Source organism: Octopus sinensis, linkage group LG8 (genome assembly GCF_006345805.1).
Source record: "Octopus sinensis linkage group LG8, ASM634580v1, whole genome shotgun sequence".
NCBI classification, from domain to species: Eukaryota; Metazoa; Mollusca; class Cephalopoda; order Octopoda; family Octopodidae; genus Octopus; species Octopus sinensis.
In genome coordinates this window covers 70,423,557-70,445,070 of record NC_043004.1, presented here as the reverse complement: position 1 = coordinate 70,445,070, position 21,514 = coordinate 70,423,557, and the positions used below count along the sequence as shown (strand labels likewise).

At 37.4% G+C, this 21,514-nt stretch overlaps 1 protein-coding gene and 1 long non-coding RNA gene across 2 annotated transcripts in view; one reads left to right on the top strand and one right to left on the bottom strand.

Moving 5' to 3' along the window:
* The window catches only part of LOC115214953, a 479,885-nt gene that overhangs the window by 220,129 nt on the left and 238,242 nt on the right, over nucleotides 1-21,514 (top strand). The gene's annotated exons all lie outside the window — the stretch shown is intronic.
* Nucleotides 9,153-21,421, bottom strand: LOC118764582. The gene is made up of 3 exons (XR_005000400.1): nucleotides 21,254-21,421; nucleotides 20,929-20,932; nucleotides 9,153-9,163 (listed from the first exon to the last, which is right to left on the bottom strand). It is a non-coding gene; the product is annotated as an uncharacterized LOC118764582 (long non-coding RNA).

The following is a 21,514-nucleotide window of genomic DNA, read 5'->3' as shown; positions in this document are numbered from 1 at the left end:
AACAGGTGGAATATTTTGGCTAGATATGGTTGGTTTAAATATTTTTCTGCCTGTTGCATGTATGACAGCTTGTAATATATCTAACCCAATGCTGTGATTTCTTGTCAAATATCATTCTTCCCTTTTTGGTATAATCAGGGCTAGTTTATATAAACACTTTCTTTATGATAAACCCCAAATAGAATTTTTAAAAAATCAGTCATCATTGTCAACCTTGTCGTCATCGTCATTATCATCATCTTCATCATCATCATCATCAGCACCACCACCACCACCAACGTCATCGTTGTTGTTGTTGTCATTGTCATCATCATCATCATCATCATCATTGTCATCATCACCATCATCATCTTCATCATCATCATCATCAGCACCACCACCACCACTACCACCACCATTGTCATCGTTGTTGTTGTTGTCATTGTCATCATCATCATCATCATCGTTGTCATTGTTCACCATCATCATCATCATCATCATCATCGTCATTACCACCACCACCAACCATCATCCTCATAATCCTCATTTACTGTTCAGTTTTTGTGAGAAAGTGTTTCATGGCCAGATGCTCTTCCTGTCACCAAGCCTTTTAGTTGCTGATGATAAGCAGGCTCATAATATACCTATTCTAAAACCAATAATTCTGTGTCTAAATAGATATCATAAAGCTTGATCTCATTGAAATTGCTAAACCAACCATTTCATTAAGAGATATAACTTGATATTTTTGAGTGACATATTGATTTTTCTTTCATTGATCATTTACTGCAACAACAACACACATACAAACACACACACACACATGCATGCAAGTTTAAATTAACTGTTTCCATGTGGCTGTGTGGTAAGAAGCTTGCTTCCTAACCACGTGGTTCCGGGTTCAGTCCCATCATGTGTTACCTTGGCCAGGTGTCTTTTACTATAGCCTTGAGCTGACCAAAGCCTAGTGAGTGGATTTGGAAGACAGAAACTGAAAGAAACCTATCATATATGAATATATATATATATATGTATATATTTATGTGTGTGTGTGTATCTATGTGTCTGTGTCTGTCCCCCCACCATTGCTTGACAACCAGTGTTGGTATGCTTACAACCCCGTACTTAGCAATTTGGCAAAAGAGACTGATAGAATACATACTAGTCTTACAAAGAATAAGTCCTGGGTTTGATTTCTTTGACTGAAAAACCCTGGCCACAGTCAAATGACTGAGACAAGTAAAAGGATGAAAGAATGCATATTTCTTAATTTAAGTTCTAAAGACATCAATGAGTTTAAATTTTCAGTTGTCATCAAGTCACTTATTCACAGACATGTACATAATCCCAGACAAAATTTGAAACAAGGGACCTTTATTTCCAAACTAAGAATATTAACATTCTAATTAAAATATTGGTTTCAAACTCCAAATTTTGGCACAAGGCCAGCAATTTCAGGGGATGGGTTTAGTCAATTGCATTGACCCCTAGAGTTCAAGTGGTGCTTATTTTATTGATCCCGAAAGGATGAAAGATAAAGCTGATCTCAGCAGAATTTGAACTCAGAACATAAAGATGCACAAAATACCACCAAGCATGCTGGTGTGCTAACGATTCTGCCAGCTTGCTGCCATAATTAATTAAAATGTTATTAACAACAATTTATCTCAGACATTTTTGCATTCCATTCCTTAATTTAATTTTGTGCAATTTGCATTCTAATTAAAACCAACTGAATAACATGCACCCTAAATTTGTTACTAATCTAAAAATTATTTACATTATTCACAATTGACGGATTGTTGTCCTCATCTTGTTTGTTGTTAACACAACATTTCAGCTGATATACCCTCCAGCCTTCATCAGGGTGTCTTGGGTAAATTTTAGTTATGAGAACCTAGGTTCAAAATTTCCCCAAGACATCTGATGAAGGCTGAAGGGTATATCAACTGCAATGTTGTGTTAACAACAAACAAGATGAGGACAAATATCTGTCAATTGTAAATAATGTAAATAATGTACATAATTCCTCATCTCTTAAATATAGAATTGTATAATCTAAAAATGCTCACATCCTTCTAGGACTTTTTATGCCTCGTGAAACTATGGATTTGACCTTGAAAATTTCCTCTCTAAGGTGCAAGCCAAGCAAATATTTTTTTAAAGATGATCAGTGGTTCCCTTATAGCATTGATGTTATCCAAGACATCTGCCAAATACTGTTCTCACAATTCCTCTAATCCACTGCCCTAAACTGGTGATTATTTATTAGCTCCCAAATTGATGGACTGTAAAGTTGACTTCAGTAGGATTTGAACTTGGAATGTAGAAAGGCCGATCAAATACCACATGACATTGTGTCTGACATTTCGGCAGCTGTATCAGTTTCCCTCTTTCGTAATTAAAATGAATTTACCTCTTACATTCCTACATCATTCATATATTATAGAATCAGATGTGAGGGGGAGTCCATGTGCGTATGTGCATGTGTGTGTGTATGTATGTTTGTGTGTGTGTATGTGTTTGTGTGTGTATGTGTTTGTGTGTGTGTGTGTGTGTGGTTTTCAAGACCTGTTGCCTACTAAAAGCAAAAACAGCAATATCAAAAAGGGGAGAAGGAAGAGGAAGCAAGTGTATTAGGGGAAGTCAAGGATAAGCATAATAAGGAAAAAAAAACAAACCAACAGAAAATGTTGCTGAATGGAAAAAGAAAGGGAGAGAGAGGAGAGAGAGAGAGAGAGGAGAGAGAGAGAAAGAGAGAGAGAGAGAGAGAGAGAGAGAGAGAGAGAGGGAGTGGTGGGAAGATTATTTGCTGACACATTGAACAACTAAACAATCTACATAATGTGACCAAATGGAAAGAGCAGACAACAACAATGTATCATGTGACCAACAGACAAAAGGAAAACACAAATTCATTTCAAAGGGTTTCTTTTCTTTTACGCAAAGGGTCACTCCCCAAGTATCAGTTTCCTTCTGTCCTCATGGCATACAAACATATCCAAACTGATACAGACCACCATGAGTTTTTGGGGATTCCCTTCACTTACATTATTACTGTGATTCTATCTTGTATTCTGATGTTGTAATTATGTCATTACGATGTTACTCTCGATGGCATCAATGCACACGCCCCCCCCTCACTGATATGAGGCCCTGCTTGCTAGCTCAACTGGTTATTAAATATAGCTCAATATTCTTCTAGCCATTGCTCATCATCTCTTTTTAACCAAATCCAGTGGTTAGACTTTTCCACTGTAGTTTGGATATCGGTCATAATGGTATTTACTTTATGATGAGTTAGGCCTAATGATAACAATAGTCGTCTCATACCAACATTGGTTGTCAAGTGATGGTAGTGGGGATAAACACAGACACAAAGACATACACACACACACACACACATATATATGCAACAGGCTTCTTTCAGTTTCCATCTTCCAAATCCACTCACAAAGCTTTGATCGGCCCGAGGCTATAGTAGAAGATTCTTGCCCAAGGTGTCACACTGTGAGACTGAACCCAGAACTATGTGGTTGGGAAAGAAGCTTCTTACCACACAGCTACATGCATATATATTTATGAACGTAAATGCATATATAGATATATGTACAAACACACCTTTAAACACTTGTTTCTTTTTTATGCATGTGTGTGTGTGTGTGGTGTCTTGTAGTGTCTTTTACAATCAGCTATTCCATGTATATCCTGCAACCAGTTCATTGGTTGATAAGGAGTGCCTCTTGAGAATTGATGTATTTTGTTATTCTAGACAGGTGAATAAGTTGTTATTTTAGCTACCTGAATTAATGCACAAATAAAAGGACATTCCCACCCCCACACCATCAACCATTCATTGACTCACCTATGAACCAGCCTTATTTTAATGCCGCTTAATTTAAGTAGTCTTGTAGAAGCCGGTTGGTCATTCTACACAAGTTGTCTGAACAGAGAGTATATATATAGAGAGCTAATGTGAGTGTTTTCTAACTTTATAGCTAATAGTTTTCTATTTTTCTCTCTATTTTCTCACTATTTATGCAAACTTGTCTTTCTGTCTGTCTGTCTATCATCCATATCTATCTATCCATCTGTCTCTCTTTCTTTCTTTCTTTCTTTCTTTCTCTCTTTCTTTCTTTCTCTCTTTCTTTCTTTCTTTCAGTCTATATATATCTATCTGCATGCCTGGCTATCCATCAGTTTGTTTACCTATCAGTCCATACAACCGTTTATTTATCTGTCTATCTGTCTGTCTATCTACCTGTCTCTCTGCCCGTCTGTCTGCTTGCCTGTCGGTCTGTAAGCAAGTCTCTCCTTTTCTCTTTGTCCATCGCTTTACCAATCAGTATGTTTGTCTGTCTGTCCGTCAGTCCGCCTGTCCGTCAGTCCACCTGTCCACGTGTTTATTTGTTTACCCACCCTTCTCTCTCTCTCTTTGCCCACAAGCCTATCTCTCTCTCTCTCTTTGCCCACAAGCCTATCTCTCTCTCTCTCTCTCTCTCTCTCTCTCTCTCTCTCTCTCTCTCTCTCTCTATCTATCTATCTATCTAATAATTTAATAAATAAAACATACATACATACATACATACATATATATACATACTTACATCTACATGTATATATACATACAGATGTAGGTATGTACATATATGTATGTATGTATGCATATGTTTTATTTATTAAATTGCTATTATATGATTGAACGCCACGCGTCGTTTTCTTATTCTTCCAAGTAAGTTTTATCTCTCTCTCTCTCTATGTATATCAAGTTATTCATGTTGCATTACATTTAGCAAGCTATGAAAACTTTATGATTTAATTAAGAGTACTTATTACACACAGTGTAAAATGCATTCAAATGGTATCTGTACAGCTCCAAACCATAGCCATGGTAACCCAAACTTGTAGACTGACCCGTTTTGGAACTGTTTTGAATGATTTCTCAAATTTCTTCCAAACTTCACAAAGGCATAAGTTGGATTGGTCGGTTGTTTTTATTTGACAAATTGAACACACTAAGTGTTTCCACTTACATATAATTATGTCAATTCTTTGATTATTCCTGTGTGAGTGTGTGAGTGTGTGTGTGTGTGTAGTTATATATACTCTTTTACTCTTTTACTTGTTTCAGTCATTTGACTGCAGCCATGCTGGAGCACCGCCTTTAGTCGATCAAATCAACCCCAGGACTTATTCTTTGTAAGCCCAGTACTTATTCTATCGGTCTCTTGCCAAACTGCTAAGTGACGGGGACGTAAACACACCAGCATCGGTTGTCAAGCAATGCTAGGGGGACAAACAGATACACAAACACACACACATACACATATATATATATTCATATATACGACAGGCTTCTTTCAGTTTCCGTCTACCAAATCCACTCACAAGGCATTGGTCGGCCCGGAGCTATAGCAGGAGACACTTGCTCAAGATGCCATGCAGTGGGACTGAACCCGGAACCATGTGGTTGGTTAGCAAGCTACTTACCACACAGCCACTCCTGCGCCTATATATGTGTATGTATTCATATCAATGAATGTGTATATACAACTATGTACATAAATATCTATACATGCATGTCTGTGTTTGTGTTTATATGTATGAATGTGGGTGTATGTGTATTTATATACATGTATATACTCATACATACATACATGTGCACACACACACATGCACATACACACATATGTATATTTATGTTTGCATATATGTATGCATATAAATACATGTGTATATGTATATAATGTTTAATAATTACAGATATTCACAAAAGATTATGTAAATTACTTATGATCATTGTAAGCTGATACACTATAATGAGAAAAGACATGTTTGTTTCTTTGTTTGTGTGCGTGCATATTTGTGTGTGTGTGTGGTGTGTGTGTGTGCGTACTGGTGTTCAGAATTTTTCATGTGCCTCAATGAAAAATTATAAGCTAGTTCCTGACTCAATTTTCTGTCTTTTCTTGTATGTATGACTACAAGGACAAATAATAAAAGACCCCCTTCAGTCATGAATGACTAGAGGACTAGAAAGTTATCCTCTAAGGCACAAGTCTGGGTAAGACTGTTTATGGAAGACCGGCAGTTGCTCATGCATACCAACCTCCTCTCTCCATGCCACCAATGTTATCCAAGGGAAAGGCAAAGACCGATACAGCTTGGCACTAACTGGAGCAATGTGAGATAAAATGTCTTGTTCAAGAACACAACACACAGCCCAGTCTGGGAATAGAACTCATTACCTCTTGATTGTGAGCCGAATGCTCTAACCACTAAGCCATGTGCCTTCACTAGATTATTTTCTATATTTAAGCCTGAAAGAATTGGAATTGGAGATAATGGTGTATAATGTATTTATATAAAATAAGCAAGCCTCTGTTGAAGTATAACAATAAACCATGTTAGTGGCCTATATAATGGTTCTTAATGGATCACTTTGGCCCTCTCATCTGAAATTGAGCAGTCACTTAGTTCCTCTACAGGTTGAAACCTGTTCTGCTTTGGCCCCTTCTATCATACATTTACCTACCTTTGTCCCTTATTCCCTAGCATTAAGATACCCCCTCAGGGGTCATGGTCTTGCAAATGTAAGCCTCACTAATGTTGATCAAACAACAGAAACTACCAGTTCATTGATTTACAATGTGACTTTAGAGAAACTTCCAGAAACCCTTAAAATAATTCTTAAGTAGAATTATTATGAAACACAGTATGTGACAAGGCTGGACATTTATAGTACAGCTAAAATATATCTGATAGCATACACATAGTTTCCATCTATCCAATTTCACTCAGTAGCCTTGGGTCACTCCAAGCTAAGGTAAAAGATACTTGTTCAATATACCACTCGGTGGAATTGATCCTAGGACTTGGTGACTGCAAGGCCAAACCAGTATACAATCTTGTATATTTATTTACTGGTTCTCTCATCATTAGTTCAGTGAATATGGAGCAGGCCATGCTTCACAGACAATGTCACAATGAGTGACCCTACAACATTTAATGTGGTCTTCCATTGTTGCTGAAATAAATAAAATAATACTAGTTAATGACTAATATTGTATTTTCCTTGCCACATAATTATTTCTAATTAGTTTTTTAAATACAATCTTTATTAAATTCATATTGAGTAACAATGTCTGTCTGTCTCACTGCATAAATTATGCTATTTAACTTTACAAGGCTTCCTGTATTTCAATGTTTTCTCTCTATATCTGTCTACCTGCCTCACCACATATGAAGGGGTGCTGAAAAGCTCCTGTCTTTGAGTAAAAGAAAACACAGAAGGAGCAGTTAATTATGATTTTATTCAAAATATTCCCTTCTCAGATTCATATATCTATTGCAGCGGTCCTTCAGTTTTTTTAACCCTGTAAAAGAATTCAGAAGGTTGGGCCTCCAACCAGGCCTTTTGCGATACCCTTAAAGCCAGGAACTTTTCAGCAATCCTCTTAGATATTTCTAGTTAGCTTTTTAATACTCTTAGCATTAGATATGCTAACACTAACTTAATTATTATTTCTAAATAGGTCTGCCCTAACAGGAGCAATCATTAATTGTTTCTGGTTAACATTTTAATACATATTGTATTAAATAGTATAATTACACTATTTTCTGTATTACTATACAGTAATCCCTTGCCATTTCACGGTTCACCTATCACGGTTTATTATTTAAGCTTATGTTGATTCCTCTGGGGTGTTGTCTTGCATTGGTAATAGAATAAATATACACAAATTATAAAAATAATGAAAAAAATATACAGTACTGTTTCTACTTCATGGATCTTCACCTATCAGGAGGGGGTTTTTGGAACGTAACACTCATGATAATTGAGGGATTACTGTATCCGCTTAAGTGTGAAAAATTAGGTTTTACTTCTCAAATTGGTAGGTTGTTAGTATGATAATAGATATGAATAATTCAAATGTGGAATAAATTGGTTTGCTATGAGGAAAAGACAAAATTGAATGTTTCAGACAGAACTCATGATGATGATGATGATGCTAATCATCATCATCATCATTTAACACCTACTTTTCCACACTTACCTGAGTTGGGATTTTTGTTTTGACAGATTTTCTACAACCTGTTGTTTACCCTCACATGCACATACATACCTATACATATCTATCAATCTATCTAACTGTCTATCTGTCTGTATGTATGTATATATTTGTATGTGTATATTTGTATGTATATATATATATATATATATATATATATATATATATATATATATATAGTAGAAATATGTTACAAAAAGAAAATATAAAATACAAAATGAAGTAGAAACAGTACTGTACTGTATATATATATATATATATATATATATATATATGCATTTTTACATCTATAATTATATGACCATTACTATCTTTTCATTTCTGTTAACACCTACGTATATATATATATGAGTGTATGTGTGTGTGTGTGTGTATGTCTTTATGTCTGTGTTTGTCCCCTGCCACCACTTGACAACAGTGCTGGTTTGTTTTCATCCCCTTAACTTCACAGTTTGGCAAAAAAAAAAAGGCCCTGATATATTAAGTACCAGACTTAGCAAAAATTAAGTAATGGGGTCAATAAATTCAACTAAAACTTCTCCAAAGCAGTACACCAGCATGGCCACAGTCTAAATACTGAAACAAGTGAAAAGATTTAAAAAAAGAAAAAAACTAAAGAAAAATAAGTTTTCTTGATCAGAATTGAACTGGGGCTAAAGAACAACAATAACAAACAAAATCTTGGGTTTTGATTGTGTCTGAGGAGAGTAATTTTTTCCCCATTTATAAGGCACTAAACTGGCAGAATCATTTGCACTCTGGGCAAAATGCTTAGCACCATTTTGTCTGTTCTAATTCCACCGAGGTCAACTTTGGTTTTCATCCTTTTGGGGTAGATAAATTAAATACCAGTGAAACACTTGGGTTGATGTAATCAACTGGTCCCCCTTCTTATTTCTTTATTGCCCACAAGGGGCTAAGCATAGAGGGGACAAAGGGATTAAGTTGATTACATCGACCCCAGTGCGTAACTTGTACTTAATTTATCAACCCCGAAAGGATGAAAGGCAAAGTCAACCTTGGCGGAATTTGAACTCAGAACGTAACGGCAGACGAAATACCGCTTGGCATTTCGCCGGCCATGCTAATGTTTCTGCCAGCTTGCTGCCCTTCTACCAAATTTCTGGTCCCCCTTTCTACCAAATTTCAAGCCTTGTGCCTTTAATGGAAAGGATTATTCTCCAGTTTGAGATACAGAAGTTCTGTTAAAGGTTCCAGATCCAAGAGAAGTAGGGTAAGGTGACCAAGGACATTATCACAATACCTATTTAAGCAGTTGAAGCTCGTAAAGTACCGTATTTTAACTAATCAGTCTTTACCAGCGAGGAAAAAGAGACAACAAAATTTCAAAATAAAATAAAAGCCCCACAGAAATTACTCAAAGATAAGAAGATAAATCAATCTTCAAATTCTTTCATTGCAATCTTTGATTGTGTGTGTTGTGTGTATGTGTGTGTGTGGGGAAGGTTAATATTGTTTTACTGTATTTAGTTTCACAATTCTCAACAAACCATCACATCACATCAAGATCAAAGTATTTCCTAATGTGTGTCTATGGCCCTTGTTCTTTCATTCTTTCTTTCTTTCTTTAAATTTTTTCCTCTTGCTAAAGAGGAGATCAAAGATTTCTACTCCTTGAACCTTTGTGTTTAATCAATAAGGTGAGATAGATTCCAAGTGAGCTTGACTGTATGTATGCGTATATATTTATGTATGTGTGTGTATGCATGAGTATGTGAGTATGTGTGTGTGTGTGTAGGTAACAATTTGATATGTGAAAACAAGAAATAAAATCAATGATTTGTAAAGTTTTATTGTTGCTTTTTTCTTCTTGTAGAAAAAAAATATTTGGAAATTTTCCTTTACTTTTAAATCAATAGATTCCAAAGTTAGAGGGGGAAATGTGACCGTGGATTTGTGGTATTTTGTCCAAGATTTTAAAGGAAAATTAGATTGCTGATTTTAAAGATATTTCTGGTTGATGAGTGGTGTTAAATTATTTAAGATATGGTCACAGGTTCAAATCTTTCAACAGTAGGCTATTACAGTCATTATGAAAAATATATTTTATTACAGATATACATAGGCATGTTTGTGTGGGGAGAAGCTTATTTCCCAACCACATGGTTCTGGGTTCAATCCCACTGCATGGCACTTTGGGCAAGTGTCTTCTACTGTAGCCTCAGGCTAACTAAAACCTTGTGAGTGGTTTGGTAGGCACAAACTGAAAAAAGGTGTCATATATGTATGTGTGTGTGTGTATGTTTGTCCTCTACCACCACTTGACAACCAGTGTTGGTATGTTTGTGTCCCTGTAACTTAGTGGTTAGGCAAAAAGAAACTGATAGAATAAGTATCGGGCTTTAAAAAAATAAGTTCTGGGATCGATTCATTTCACTAAAAACTCTTCAAGGTAGTGCCCCAGCATGGCCACAGCCTAATGACTAAAACAAGTAAATAATAAAAGGTGTGTGTGCGTGTATGCGTGCACACATGTATGTGCGCATATGTGTGTGTGTATGTGTATGCGTGCATACGCGTGTGTGTGTGTGGATTTATTGCTATTATTTCAAAGTTATTACAAGCTAATTTGAGTAGTAGGTGTCTTCTATATAGCCCCAGGACAATTAATGAGTGAATTTGGTTGATAGAAACTGTGGCGAGCTGGCAGAAACATTAGCACGCCAGGTGAAATGCTTAGCAGTATTTCATCTGCCGTTACGTTCTGAGTTCAAATTCCGCCGAGGTCGACTTTCCCTTTCATCCTTTCAGGGTCGATAAATTATGTACCAGTTACGCACTGGGGTCGATGTAATCGACCTAATCCCTTTGTCTGTCCTTGTTTGTCCCATCTCTGTGTAGCCCCTTGTGGGCAGCAAAGAAATAAGAAACTGTGTGGAAGTCTTTTCTACTCTAGGTACAAGGCCAGAAATTTTTGAGGTGGTGGGTAGTCAGTCGAGTAGATGGACCCCAGTATGCAACTGGTGCTTAATTTATCAACCCTGAAAGGATGAAAGGCAAAGTCAACTCCGGTGGAATTTGGACTCAGAACATAAAGAAAAGTCTGTCCTGTATATGCATACATATAATTAATAATATCAGGGTAATGAAGATTTTAGAAATTTTTACTACCTGTGGCCCAGCATGTAGAAAAATTAGTCAATAGACTATATAGGAGCACTCTGTCGGTTATGGCGACGAGGGTCGCAGCTGATACAATCAACAGAACAGCCTGCTCGTGAAATTAACGTGCAAGTGACTGAGCAATCCACAGACACGTGTACCCCTAACGTAGTTCTCAGGGAGATTCAGTGTGACACAGAGTGTGACAAGACCAGCCCTTTGAAGTACAGGTGCAACTCATTTTTGCCAGCTGAGTGGACTGGAGCAATGTGAAATAAAGTGTCTTGCTCAAGGACACAACGCGTTGCCTGGAATCGAACTCACGACCTTACAATCATGAGCCGAATGCCCTCACCACTAAGCCACGCACCTTCACAATAGACTATATATTATTCATATAGATACAGTGTACATTTAAACACATAAGAGTTATCCATCATAGGATTCCTTTCATGCTAGAAGCAACAGCTGTTCCTTCTAGTGTGAAAGGAATCCTATGTGTTTAAATGTACACTGTATTTATATACATATGTGTATGTATGTTTGTGTGTCTCTGTGTTTGACAACCACTGTTCCTTTATTCACACCCCCATACATTGGTGATCAGCTAAAATGAGTACTGGGGTTGACTTCATCAACTAAACCCTTCAAGGTGGTGCTCCAGCATGGCTGAAACAAATAATCCTTAAAGGTGGTGCTCCAGCATGACAGAAACAAGTAAAAGATGAAAGCTAAAGTGAGGACTCCTGATACTTAGTCAGTAGACAAGAGTGGTTATAATGATGTGGTGTTGCTTCTAAATTCACAGATTTCCAGATAATATCCTTTCTACTATAGGCACAAAGCCTGAAATTTAATTTTGGGGCTGGGGACTAGTAGATTACATTGACTCCAGTGTTTAACCGGTACTTATTTTATCGACCCCAAAATGATGAAAAATGAAGTCAACCTTGGTGGAATTTGAACTCAGAGTGTAAGGACAGATGAAATACTGGTAAGCATTTTGCCTGGTGTGCTAACAATTCTGCCGGCTCCCTGCCTTGAATAAAGGGTTACTCATTCTTGCCAGTTGAGTGAACTGGAGCAATGTGAAATAAAGTTTCTTGCTCAAGAGTACAATGCACCACTGGTAATTGAACTCATGGCCTTACAATCGTGAGCCAAATACTCAGACCACTTAGCAATGTGCCTTCACCAGTTTCCAGATTATATCATTAATATAACATGCTTTCATTTAGCAGTTCACTTTCAGTCTATTCTTATTTAGAACTCTGCATTTTTACGTATTCTGGTTGTGGGGCTCTTGTTATCTTCCTGTACTCAGGGCTAAAATTGTTAATTTGGGAAACACGTTTGTTTCTCCAAAAAGCTCCTCAAACCACAATAAGGTTCAGTGGTATTTTCACAAATCAAAAATGTAGCTGATGGTATATTTGAACCTAAATTAATAGGATTAACAAATAAGGGCAGTTTTAAAATAAGGGTCTAGCAATTCTCCTGGTAAAGGATTATTTCTCTAAGGGAACATTAGTTTTCTTTGTTACCTTGAGTGTCAAGAAGTTGAGCTATTGATTATGCTCTGGGGATTAAGAAGTTGCTTTCTAATTAAAATGAAGTCTATTGTTTAATTGCATTCATTGAAGATTAATTTCACTACTTAAATCTAACATTACACACATGTGTTTGTGTATATATGTGTGTGGATGTGTATATGCTTTGTTTGGGTTTATTGCATTTAATAAAGAAATGGTTTCAAGTATATTATTCATTCTTCTTTTGTTTTCTCCTATTCAATAAAATGACATGCGTGTATGTGTGTGTTCATGTGTATATGTAGATATACGTGTGTATATATGTATGTATGTATGTATGTATGTATGTATGTATGTATGTATGTATGTATTTATTGCATGCATGTATATGTGTATGTATATATATGTGTATGTCTATATTTATATATATATAAATATATATACAGGGTGGAAATATCCGGACTGTGTGTGTGTATATATATATATATTTATATATATACACACACACACACAAATTGACAAAAACATCAAACAGAAAATTCATAGCTTATTCCTCATCAGTCAATGTTGTAAAAAGTATTACAATTTCGCATATATCTATATATCTATATATCTATATATACATCAACTCACATATATATATATTCTCACACGCATACATATACAGGGTGTCCCTAATATATGTGTACACACATTGCTTCATTATACAGTCAATCATTATTAAAATATGTTTCGTTTTCCAAATTTAATAGAATCTGCCGACAGTATTTGCAGATTGGTACTTAATTATTTTGGAAAACCTAAAAGAAGGAAAAATAAAGTTGACTTTGGCCTGTTTTGAACAAGAATTAGGAGACTTAAACTAGGGCACCCTTCAACTGAATGTGTATAGGGTTGAGAGATATGAAAATATAATAAAGGGCCAGAAGCAGGTATCTTACTGAGGAGATATGGCTTCCCCATTTGGAAAGAGCAACAGAGATGTGAGGTCAAGGCACTGAAATTTGCACTGACAAGACTACTTGTATATCTAATCTTAGTTACTTATATTTCTTCTCCATTCACCAAAGTGTTGATCGAATTTAAAAACATTTAAAAAAGCCATCTGAATTTTATTAAACAGAACAATTTGCTTGCCTTCTTTTCAATCGTCACAGCACCACTCCACTCAGGACACCCACCGAGAAACACTACCTGATAGTAAACCTATGCCAACAAGGGAATTTCTAATGGTTGATTTGACTTGTTAGAAACAGCAGATAAATCTAGCCCAAATTACAATATGGTGAAATAAATTGTTGAAATGGATACCAAAGATACTTTGCTCCCTGTAGAAACTGCAGGAACTCTTTGAGAAGAAAAAATGGAAAGAAGGCATTATCTTTTATCTTTGGTCATGCTGGGGTACAGCCTTGAAGGATTTTTAGTCAAATGAATTGGCTCCAGTACTTATTTTTTAAGCCTGGTACTTATTCTATTGATTTCTTTTGCCGAACTGCTAAGTTATGGGGACATAAACAAACCAACACCAGTCGTCGAGTGATGGCGGGACAAACACAGACACAAAGATACACACACACAAGCACACACACATACACACACACATGTATATGTATAGATACGACAGGCTTCTTTCAGTTCCCATCTCACAAATCCACTCACAAGGCTTTGGTTGGCCTGAAGCTTTATTAGAAGACACTTGCCCAAGGTGCCATGCAGTGGGACTGAACCCAGAACCATGAGTTGGGAGGCAAGCATCTTACCACACAGCTATCCCTGCACCTGGTATTAAGCTACATTATGTACATAGATATAATGGCCACAGCTGGAATGTCTTTGATCATAGGCCTGCTGGATCAAGGCTGACTTGGGTTCATAAAAAACAACATAAATAAATGAATAAATAAAGTTAACCTTGTCAAGATAATTAAGTGAAGTCATCAAAGATATCAGGTGTATCCCACAAACACAAACCCCCTACAGGGAGCCAATGTGACTGTGATTACTTTTAAAAGGAAACTGTTCCCTTCTAAGATGTCAATAAAGGTTGTGTGTTTTAAGATGTGGTTAGGTTTACTTGCAATGTATTTCACTTCTCATCTGCCCCACCCTGGGATGTAGCAAGGTGGTGGTAGTTCTGACAGGACTATGTCAGAATGGTGGTAGTGGAGGTGATAGTGATGGTGGTAGTGGTAATGGTTGTATTGATGTATTAGTGAAGGTCAGTGGTGGTGCTGGTGGTGGTGGTGTTTATGGTAGGGTGATGGTAATGTTATATTGGTGAATATATATTATAATGATGATGATGATGATGATGACAATGGAGGTGGTGGTGATCATTTTGTGTTGTTTAGCCCTAGGATTAATCCTAATCAAGGAGACTCATGATCAAAGGCATTCCATCCATGACAATTCCCTCTCTTATCTACAGAGAAGCCAGGATCATATCATATTGTATTATATCATGCAAAACATCCTTTTCTAAGACAGTAGTGTGTGATTTTTTAGGAAGATTTGATTGCTATTTCTAGCTCACAGAATCCTATTTGGTGATTTGAAGCACTTGTAGTTTAATGGGGTGTTGATGATGGTGGTGGTGATGGAGGTGATGCTTGAGTAGTGTGGTGACAGGGGTGGTGGTGACAGTGTTGAAATAGTGTCATTGAGGTGCTACTAGTGTTAAAGGAAGATATAAACTACAAATACACGTTTGTTTGTTTTTTAAGCTGATTTGTATTTTTTCGGTGTATTGAGCTGCTTCATTACAATCTCCTTTTCTTGCCATGATTTATATATAGAGTGAATATGTGTGTATGTTTGTGTAGGCAAACATGAGAATATATATATGTGAGTGTGTGTTTGTACATGTGAGGATATATATATATATATATATATATAATATGTGGATAGGTGTGTATATGTATTTCTATTTGTGTAGGTAGGTAGATAGATGTATACATATATTTGTGTAGGTAGGTGTATATCATGACTGTAAGTTTTTGTGTAGGGAAGTAGGATTGTATGCAGATGAGAAGGTAGGAAGATGTGTACATATGTAGGCATGGAGGGTGTGTGTGTATGTAGGAGGGTTGATGTGTACATCTGTGTAGTTAGGTAGGTTTGTATGTGGGTGTTTAGGTGTGTGTTTGTGCTGGTAGATATGTATATGTCCATACACATGTGCATGGGGTACATATTGTGCTTGTGTGTGTGTATGTGTGCGTATGTACATGTATGTGTCTATATGTACACACACACACACACACACACACACACACACACATATATATATATATATATATATATAATATATATATATGTACATACCTATGTATATAAACTTGGTAAGTATGGATATGTTATATCAAGAATGAACACAGTATTTACATGTCAACCTGCTCTGGTCTATGACAGGTTACTCTCTAGGAGAGCTAATGGAAAATAAAAAAATAATAATAAAAATAATTTTTTAAAATCTCGTTAAACCCCCATATGGAAAATTCTTTGTTATTTTTGTTCCTTTTAATTTTCTTTTGGTTTTCTTTTACTCTTCTGTCTCCCTTCCTATTTTCCTTTATTTTTCATTGCTTCCCTTATTTTCTTATTCTTCTCTCTCTCCACCTCTCTGTTTATGGGTGTAAGCATATTTCTTTTTATGCAGATGAGGAGAGGGAAACTGTTTGTGTCAATCGTGTTCAATTAAGAAATTGTAATCTCTCTCTCATTCACTCTCTCCATCTGAATATGAATAATTCCAAGCGTGTGTGTGTGTGTGTGTGTCCTGTGCCAAAAAGTACTTTTGCCAAAACAGGTTCAATATCCTTTCAGCCATGCCAAATTACTGTGCCAGATCATCAACAAGCTGGTATTTTATTCATCAACTTTGAAAGGATAAACAATTTAGTTGACCTTGATGGGATTTGAACTCTGTGCAGTGTGTATGTGTGTGTGTGAAAGAGAGAGAGAAGGGAGAGAGAGAGAACTGGAACAAATACTGTAACATATTCTGCCTGATGCTTTAACAACTCTGCCACCAGAAATGCATTCGGTCTGAGTTTTGCTCAGTAAGGATTGACCAGAAGTTAAAAACAATAACAACAGCAGCAGCAGTCACAACAACACTTCAGCAGCAGCACCTTTCATTGGCTCGTACCTTGGTGTATAATCTTGTACAGTGTGTAAGTAGTGGCTCTGCAGATTAGGCTCTTTCCTGACCTTCGTTTTAGGAAGCTTGTTAATCTCTAAGATGAATTAAAGATTTACTGTTTTGTACTCATAATCCTTCAGGTCTGTTAGAAGCTTGAATTAGACCATGGAGAAATTCTCGAGTTAACCTTTCTTGACAGTCATCCTATTTAGTTCCAGATTTAAAAGAAAAACAATTTATTAATTCACCTTTTAATCTGTTATGTTTTTTACTTGTTTCAGTCAATAGACTGTGACTAAGCTGGGGATTTATCATGAAGAAATCAGTTGATCAAATTGATCCCAGTACATATATTTTAGGTCTTCTGCTTATTTTGTCAGTCTCTTTTTGCCAAGTTGCTAAGTTATAGGGATTATAACAAAACTAACAAAACATCACCAGTTGTTGATGAGAGATAAACACAAACACAAAGATGTCTACACACACACACGCACACACACACGCACGTGCACATACACACGCACGTGCACACACACACACACACACACGCACGTGCACACACACACACACACACACACACATGAATTTTCCAATGGGCCCTTCCTCACCTTCAAGGTTTTTGTAAGGCCAATCTATTTCAATAAATTTTGAAATCAGTTCATTGGCCCTCTTTTTCCTGTACTACTACTGTGAACCCAGGGCCTTGCTATGCCTCTGCAACCTCTGCAGTCACAGGGGGCCCTCCATGGTTGAGGGGCCTCATGTTATGATCAAAGTATGTAGATGAGTCATCTATTTACTTTGGTTAAGATGTTGAATATAAATTAAACTATCAATGCTAACTGAAAATTTCAAGAAAGAAAATGGTAATTCATTGTACCTGCAAAAATTCTTGTCAAAATATTACATTGTACCACGAACGTCCCTACCTAAATATGTTCTTGAGGATAACATGAAATATTGAATTTCAGACAGAATAAAGTAAAATATAGCTATGAATAAAAGGTGTGTAGATTATGAATTTTGATTGAAAGGATGGGGTCTCAAAACAAAAAGTTGCAAGGGTTCTCTAAAAGTCATGCAATGTGCCTGCGTGAACCACCCCAATAATTTCCAAACAAGGGTTTTTGGGCCCCCAAGATGTGGATCACTGTTCTAGGTACTGCTGAATCTCTTTACTCTTTTAGTCTTTTACTTGTTTCAGTCATTTGACTGTGGCTATGCTGGAGCACCACCTTTAGTCAAGCAAATCGATCCCAGGACTTATTCTTTGTAAGCCTAGTACTTATTCTATCAATCTCTTTTGCTGAACCATTAAGTTACTGGTCGTAAACACACCAGAATCGGTTGTCAAGCGATGTTGGGGAGACAAATACAGACACACAAACGTGTACACACACACACATGCATACATATATGTATGCATATATTCAATGGGCTTCTTTCAGTTTCCATTTACCAAATCCACTCACAAGGCTTTGGTCGGCTCAAGGCTACAGTAGAAGACACTTGCTCAAGGTGCCATGCAGTGGGACTGAACCCAGATCCATGTGATTCGTAAGCAAGCTACTTACCACACAGCCACTCCTGCGCATGAAAATTATTTAGTCAAGACCGTTGGAAAGGGTGTCAGTTGGAAAGTCCTTGTCCATTGCTTCGCTCCAGGTCAGTGTGACCTAGAGCCAAGCAATAACAACAACAACAACAACAACAGCAGTAACGACAACGAAAATCAGTTCTACTATGAACCACAAATGGATTCTCTATGTGGTTGCTCTCCCTGCTGGAAATAGCAGCCAGATTGCCTTCAAAATCACAGCTCCTGGCTTCCTTACATACTGGTAAAAGATGGGCTGGTCATGGTTAGAATGCTTTTGATCATAAGTTTGCTTGACCAGAAATGGCCTTAGGGATGGAGTGGGATAAACAATAGCAACAACAACATGGACAACAACATAAGCCAACAAATAAGCTTCTGTATGGTTGTGCAAGTGGAGGTGCAATGGCCCAGTGGTTAGGGCAGTGGACTCACAGTTGGAGGATCGTGGTTTTGATTCCCAGATCAGGCGTTGTGTGTGTTTATTGAGCGAAAACAACTAAAAAGCTCCACGAGGCTCCAGCAGGGGGTGGTGGCGGCCTCTGTTGTACTCTTTCGCCACAACTTTTTCTCATTTTCTCTTCCTGTTTCTTGAGTAACGCTGCGATGGACTGGCATCCCATCCAGCTGGGGGGAACACATATGCCACAGAAACCGGGAAACCGGGCCCATGAGCCTGGCTAGGCTTGAAAAGGGCGACGTTTATCGTTTTATGGTTGTGCAGCCTGTTTGTTAGAAATAGCAGCCAAATCTCCTTCTAGTTACGTTGCATCCCCTGAGAAAAGATTATTAGATAAAATTGTGCTCTGTGTCACATCTTTATATCTTCAAATGTTTCACCACATGTATAAACATGCATATGTGTGTGTGGGGGGGGGGGAGTGAGAGAGAGAAGAAGAGCGAGGGAGGGAGATGTTTCATCATGCATACAAATGTGTGTGTGTTTGTGTGTCTATGTGTATCTGTATCTGTGTGAAAGAGAGAGGAGGGAGGGAGGGAGAAGGTGAGAGGAAATGTGTGTGTGTGTGTATGAGAGAGAGAGAAAGAGTGAGTGAGAGCACCAGTGTCACACTTGGTTGCAATACCCTCCTACCCATCCTGTGTTGGTCTATTATTCCTGTAACCAAGGTGGGTGTGTACAGGTGGGCAAGGAATGGATGTGGGTGATGACAGGTTAAAAATAAAAAACAACTTGTGACAGGAAGTAGGATAAGTTCGTGACTCACTATCTCTTTCCGTCTTTCCTTCCTTATTTCCTTCTACCTGTAGTAGTGCTCTGCTCAACTCCTCTGTGTGTGTGTGTGTGTGCTCGTGTGTTACACATGTGTATGTACATATATAAAAAGTTTAGGATGTGAGTAAACCTCCAATCTCCTCTTGGTTTTCAGTTAAGTGCACACACACACACACACACACAAACACACCTGTGTATGTGTGTATATGCATACATACATAGTTACATACATACACAGACATTTACATTGTGTATATATATATATATTTATATATATGTATATGTATATATAGATAGATATATACATCATACATACATACATACATACATACATACATACATACATAAATACATACATACATACATACATACACACATACATACATACATACATACATACATACATACATACATACATACATACATACATACATACATAGACAGACCTCCTACTCCATCTCTGTTATGTGTTTTTAGTCAAATTAGTATCTATTTGGTCCTGTCTATAGTGTTTCCGGCTTAGCATGTCTGTTCATGTATGTGTATGTTTGTGTGTTTGTGTTTGTAAGCATGCATTTGTCTCTAAGTGTATGTATGTGTGAGTGCATGTTTGTTGAGCATTTGTGTTTCTATGTGTTTATACATGTATATGTGTAGAAGTCTTGATAATCTATCTGGGAGATGGTGGAAGAGAGAAAGAAGAAATCCAATTTCATTTTCTGTCTCATTGCAAGGCACCCACCTGCCTTGATTGATTGAACCTCAGACTTTCATACTTATTCACTTTTTCATCATCGTTGTCGTCGTCATCGCCGCCTCCGCCACCGTCGTTATCTAACGTCCGCTTTCCATGCTAGCATGGGTTGGACGATTTGACTGAGGACTGGCGAACCAGATGGATGCACCAGGCTCCAATCTTAATCTGGCAGAGTTTCTACCGCTGGATGCCCTTCCTAACGCCAACCACTCCGAGAGTGTAGTGGGTGCTTTTACGCGCCACCCGCATGAGGGCCAGTCAGGTGGTACTGGCAATGGCCATGCTCAAATGTTGTTTTTTTTTACGTGCAGCTTACACAGGAACCAGTCCAGCGGCACTGGCAATGACCTCGCTCGAATGTTTTCTCATGTGCCAGTAAGGCGACTCTGGTAACGATCACACTCGAATGGTGCTTTTTACGTGCCACTGGCACGGAAGCCAGTTTGCTGTCCTGGTAACAATCATTCTTGGATGGTGCTCTTAGCACTCCACTAGCACAGATGCCAGTCATCGAATTTGATTTCGATTTCACTTGCCTCAACAGGTCTTCGCAAGCAGAGTTTAGTGTCCAATGAAGAAAAAGTACGCATAAGTGGGCTGGTTACACCCCTGCCAGAGGCAACAAGGTTATGGTCTCATTTGGCTTGCCGGTTCTCCTCAAGCACAGCATATTTCCAAAAGTCTCGGTCACTAGTCACTGCATCGGTGAGGCCTAATGTTCGAAGGTCATGCTTCACCACTTCATTCCAGGTCTTCTTGGGTCTACCTCTTGCACAGGTTCCCTCAACCACTAAGGTGTAGCACTTTTTCACACAGCTAATGAAAACAATAACAGAATTTCACGAAAACATCTTTAAATGATGGTCTGACCATCTGCCAAGCGAATGGGAAGCAGTAACTGAAGTAGATCATGAATATACTCCAGAATAATCATTTAAAGATGTTTTTGTTATGTGTTGTTATTGTTTTTGTTGAATAAAATTTGTTGAAAACAAAACCCCACAATAATTATGCACCAACCCAAAATATATATATATATATATATAGTTATGTATGTATGTATGTATGTATGT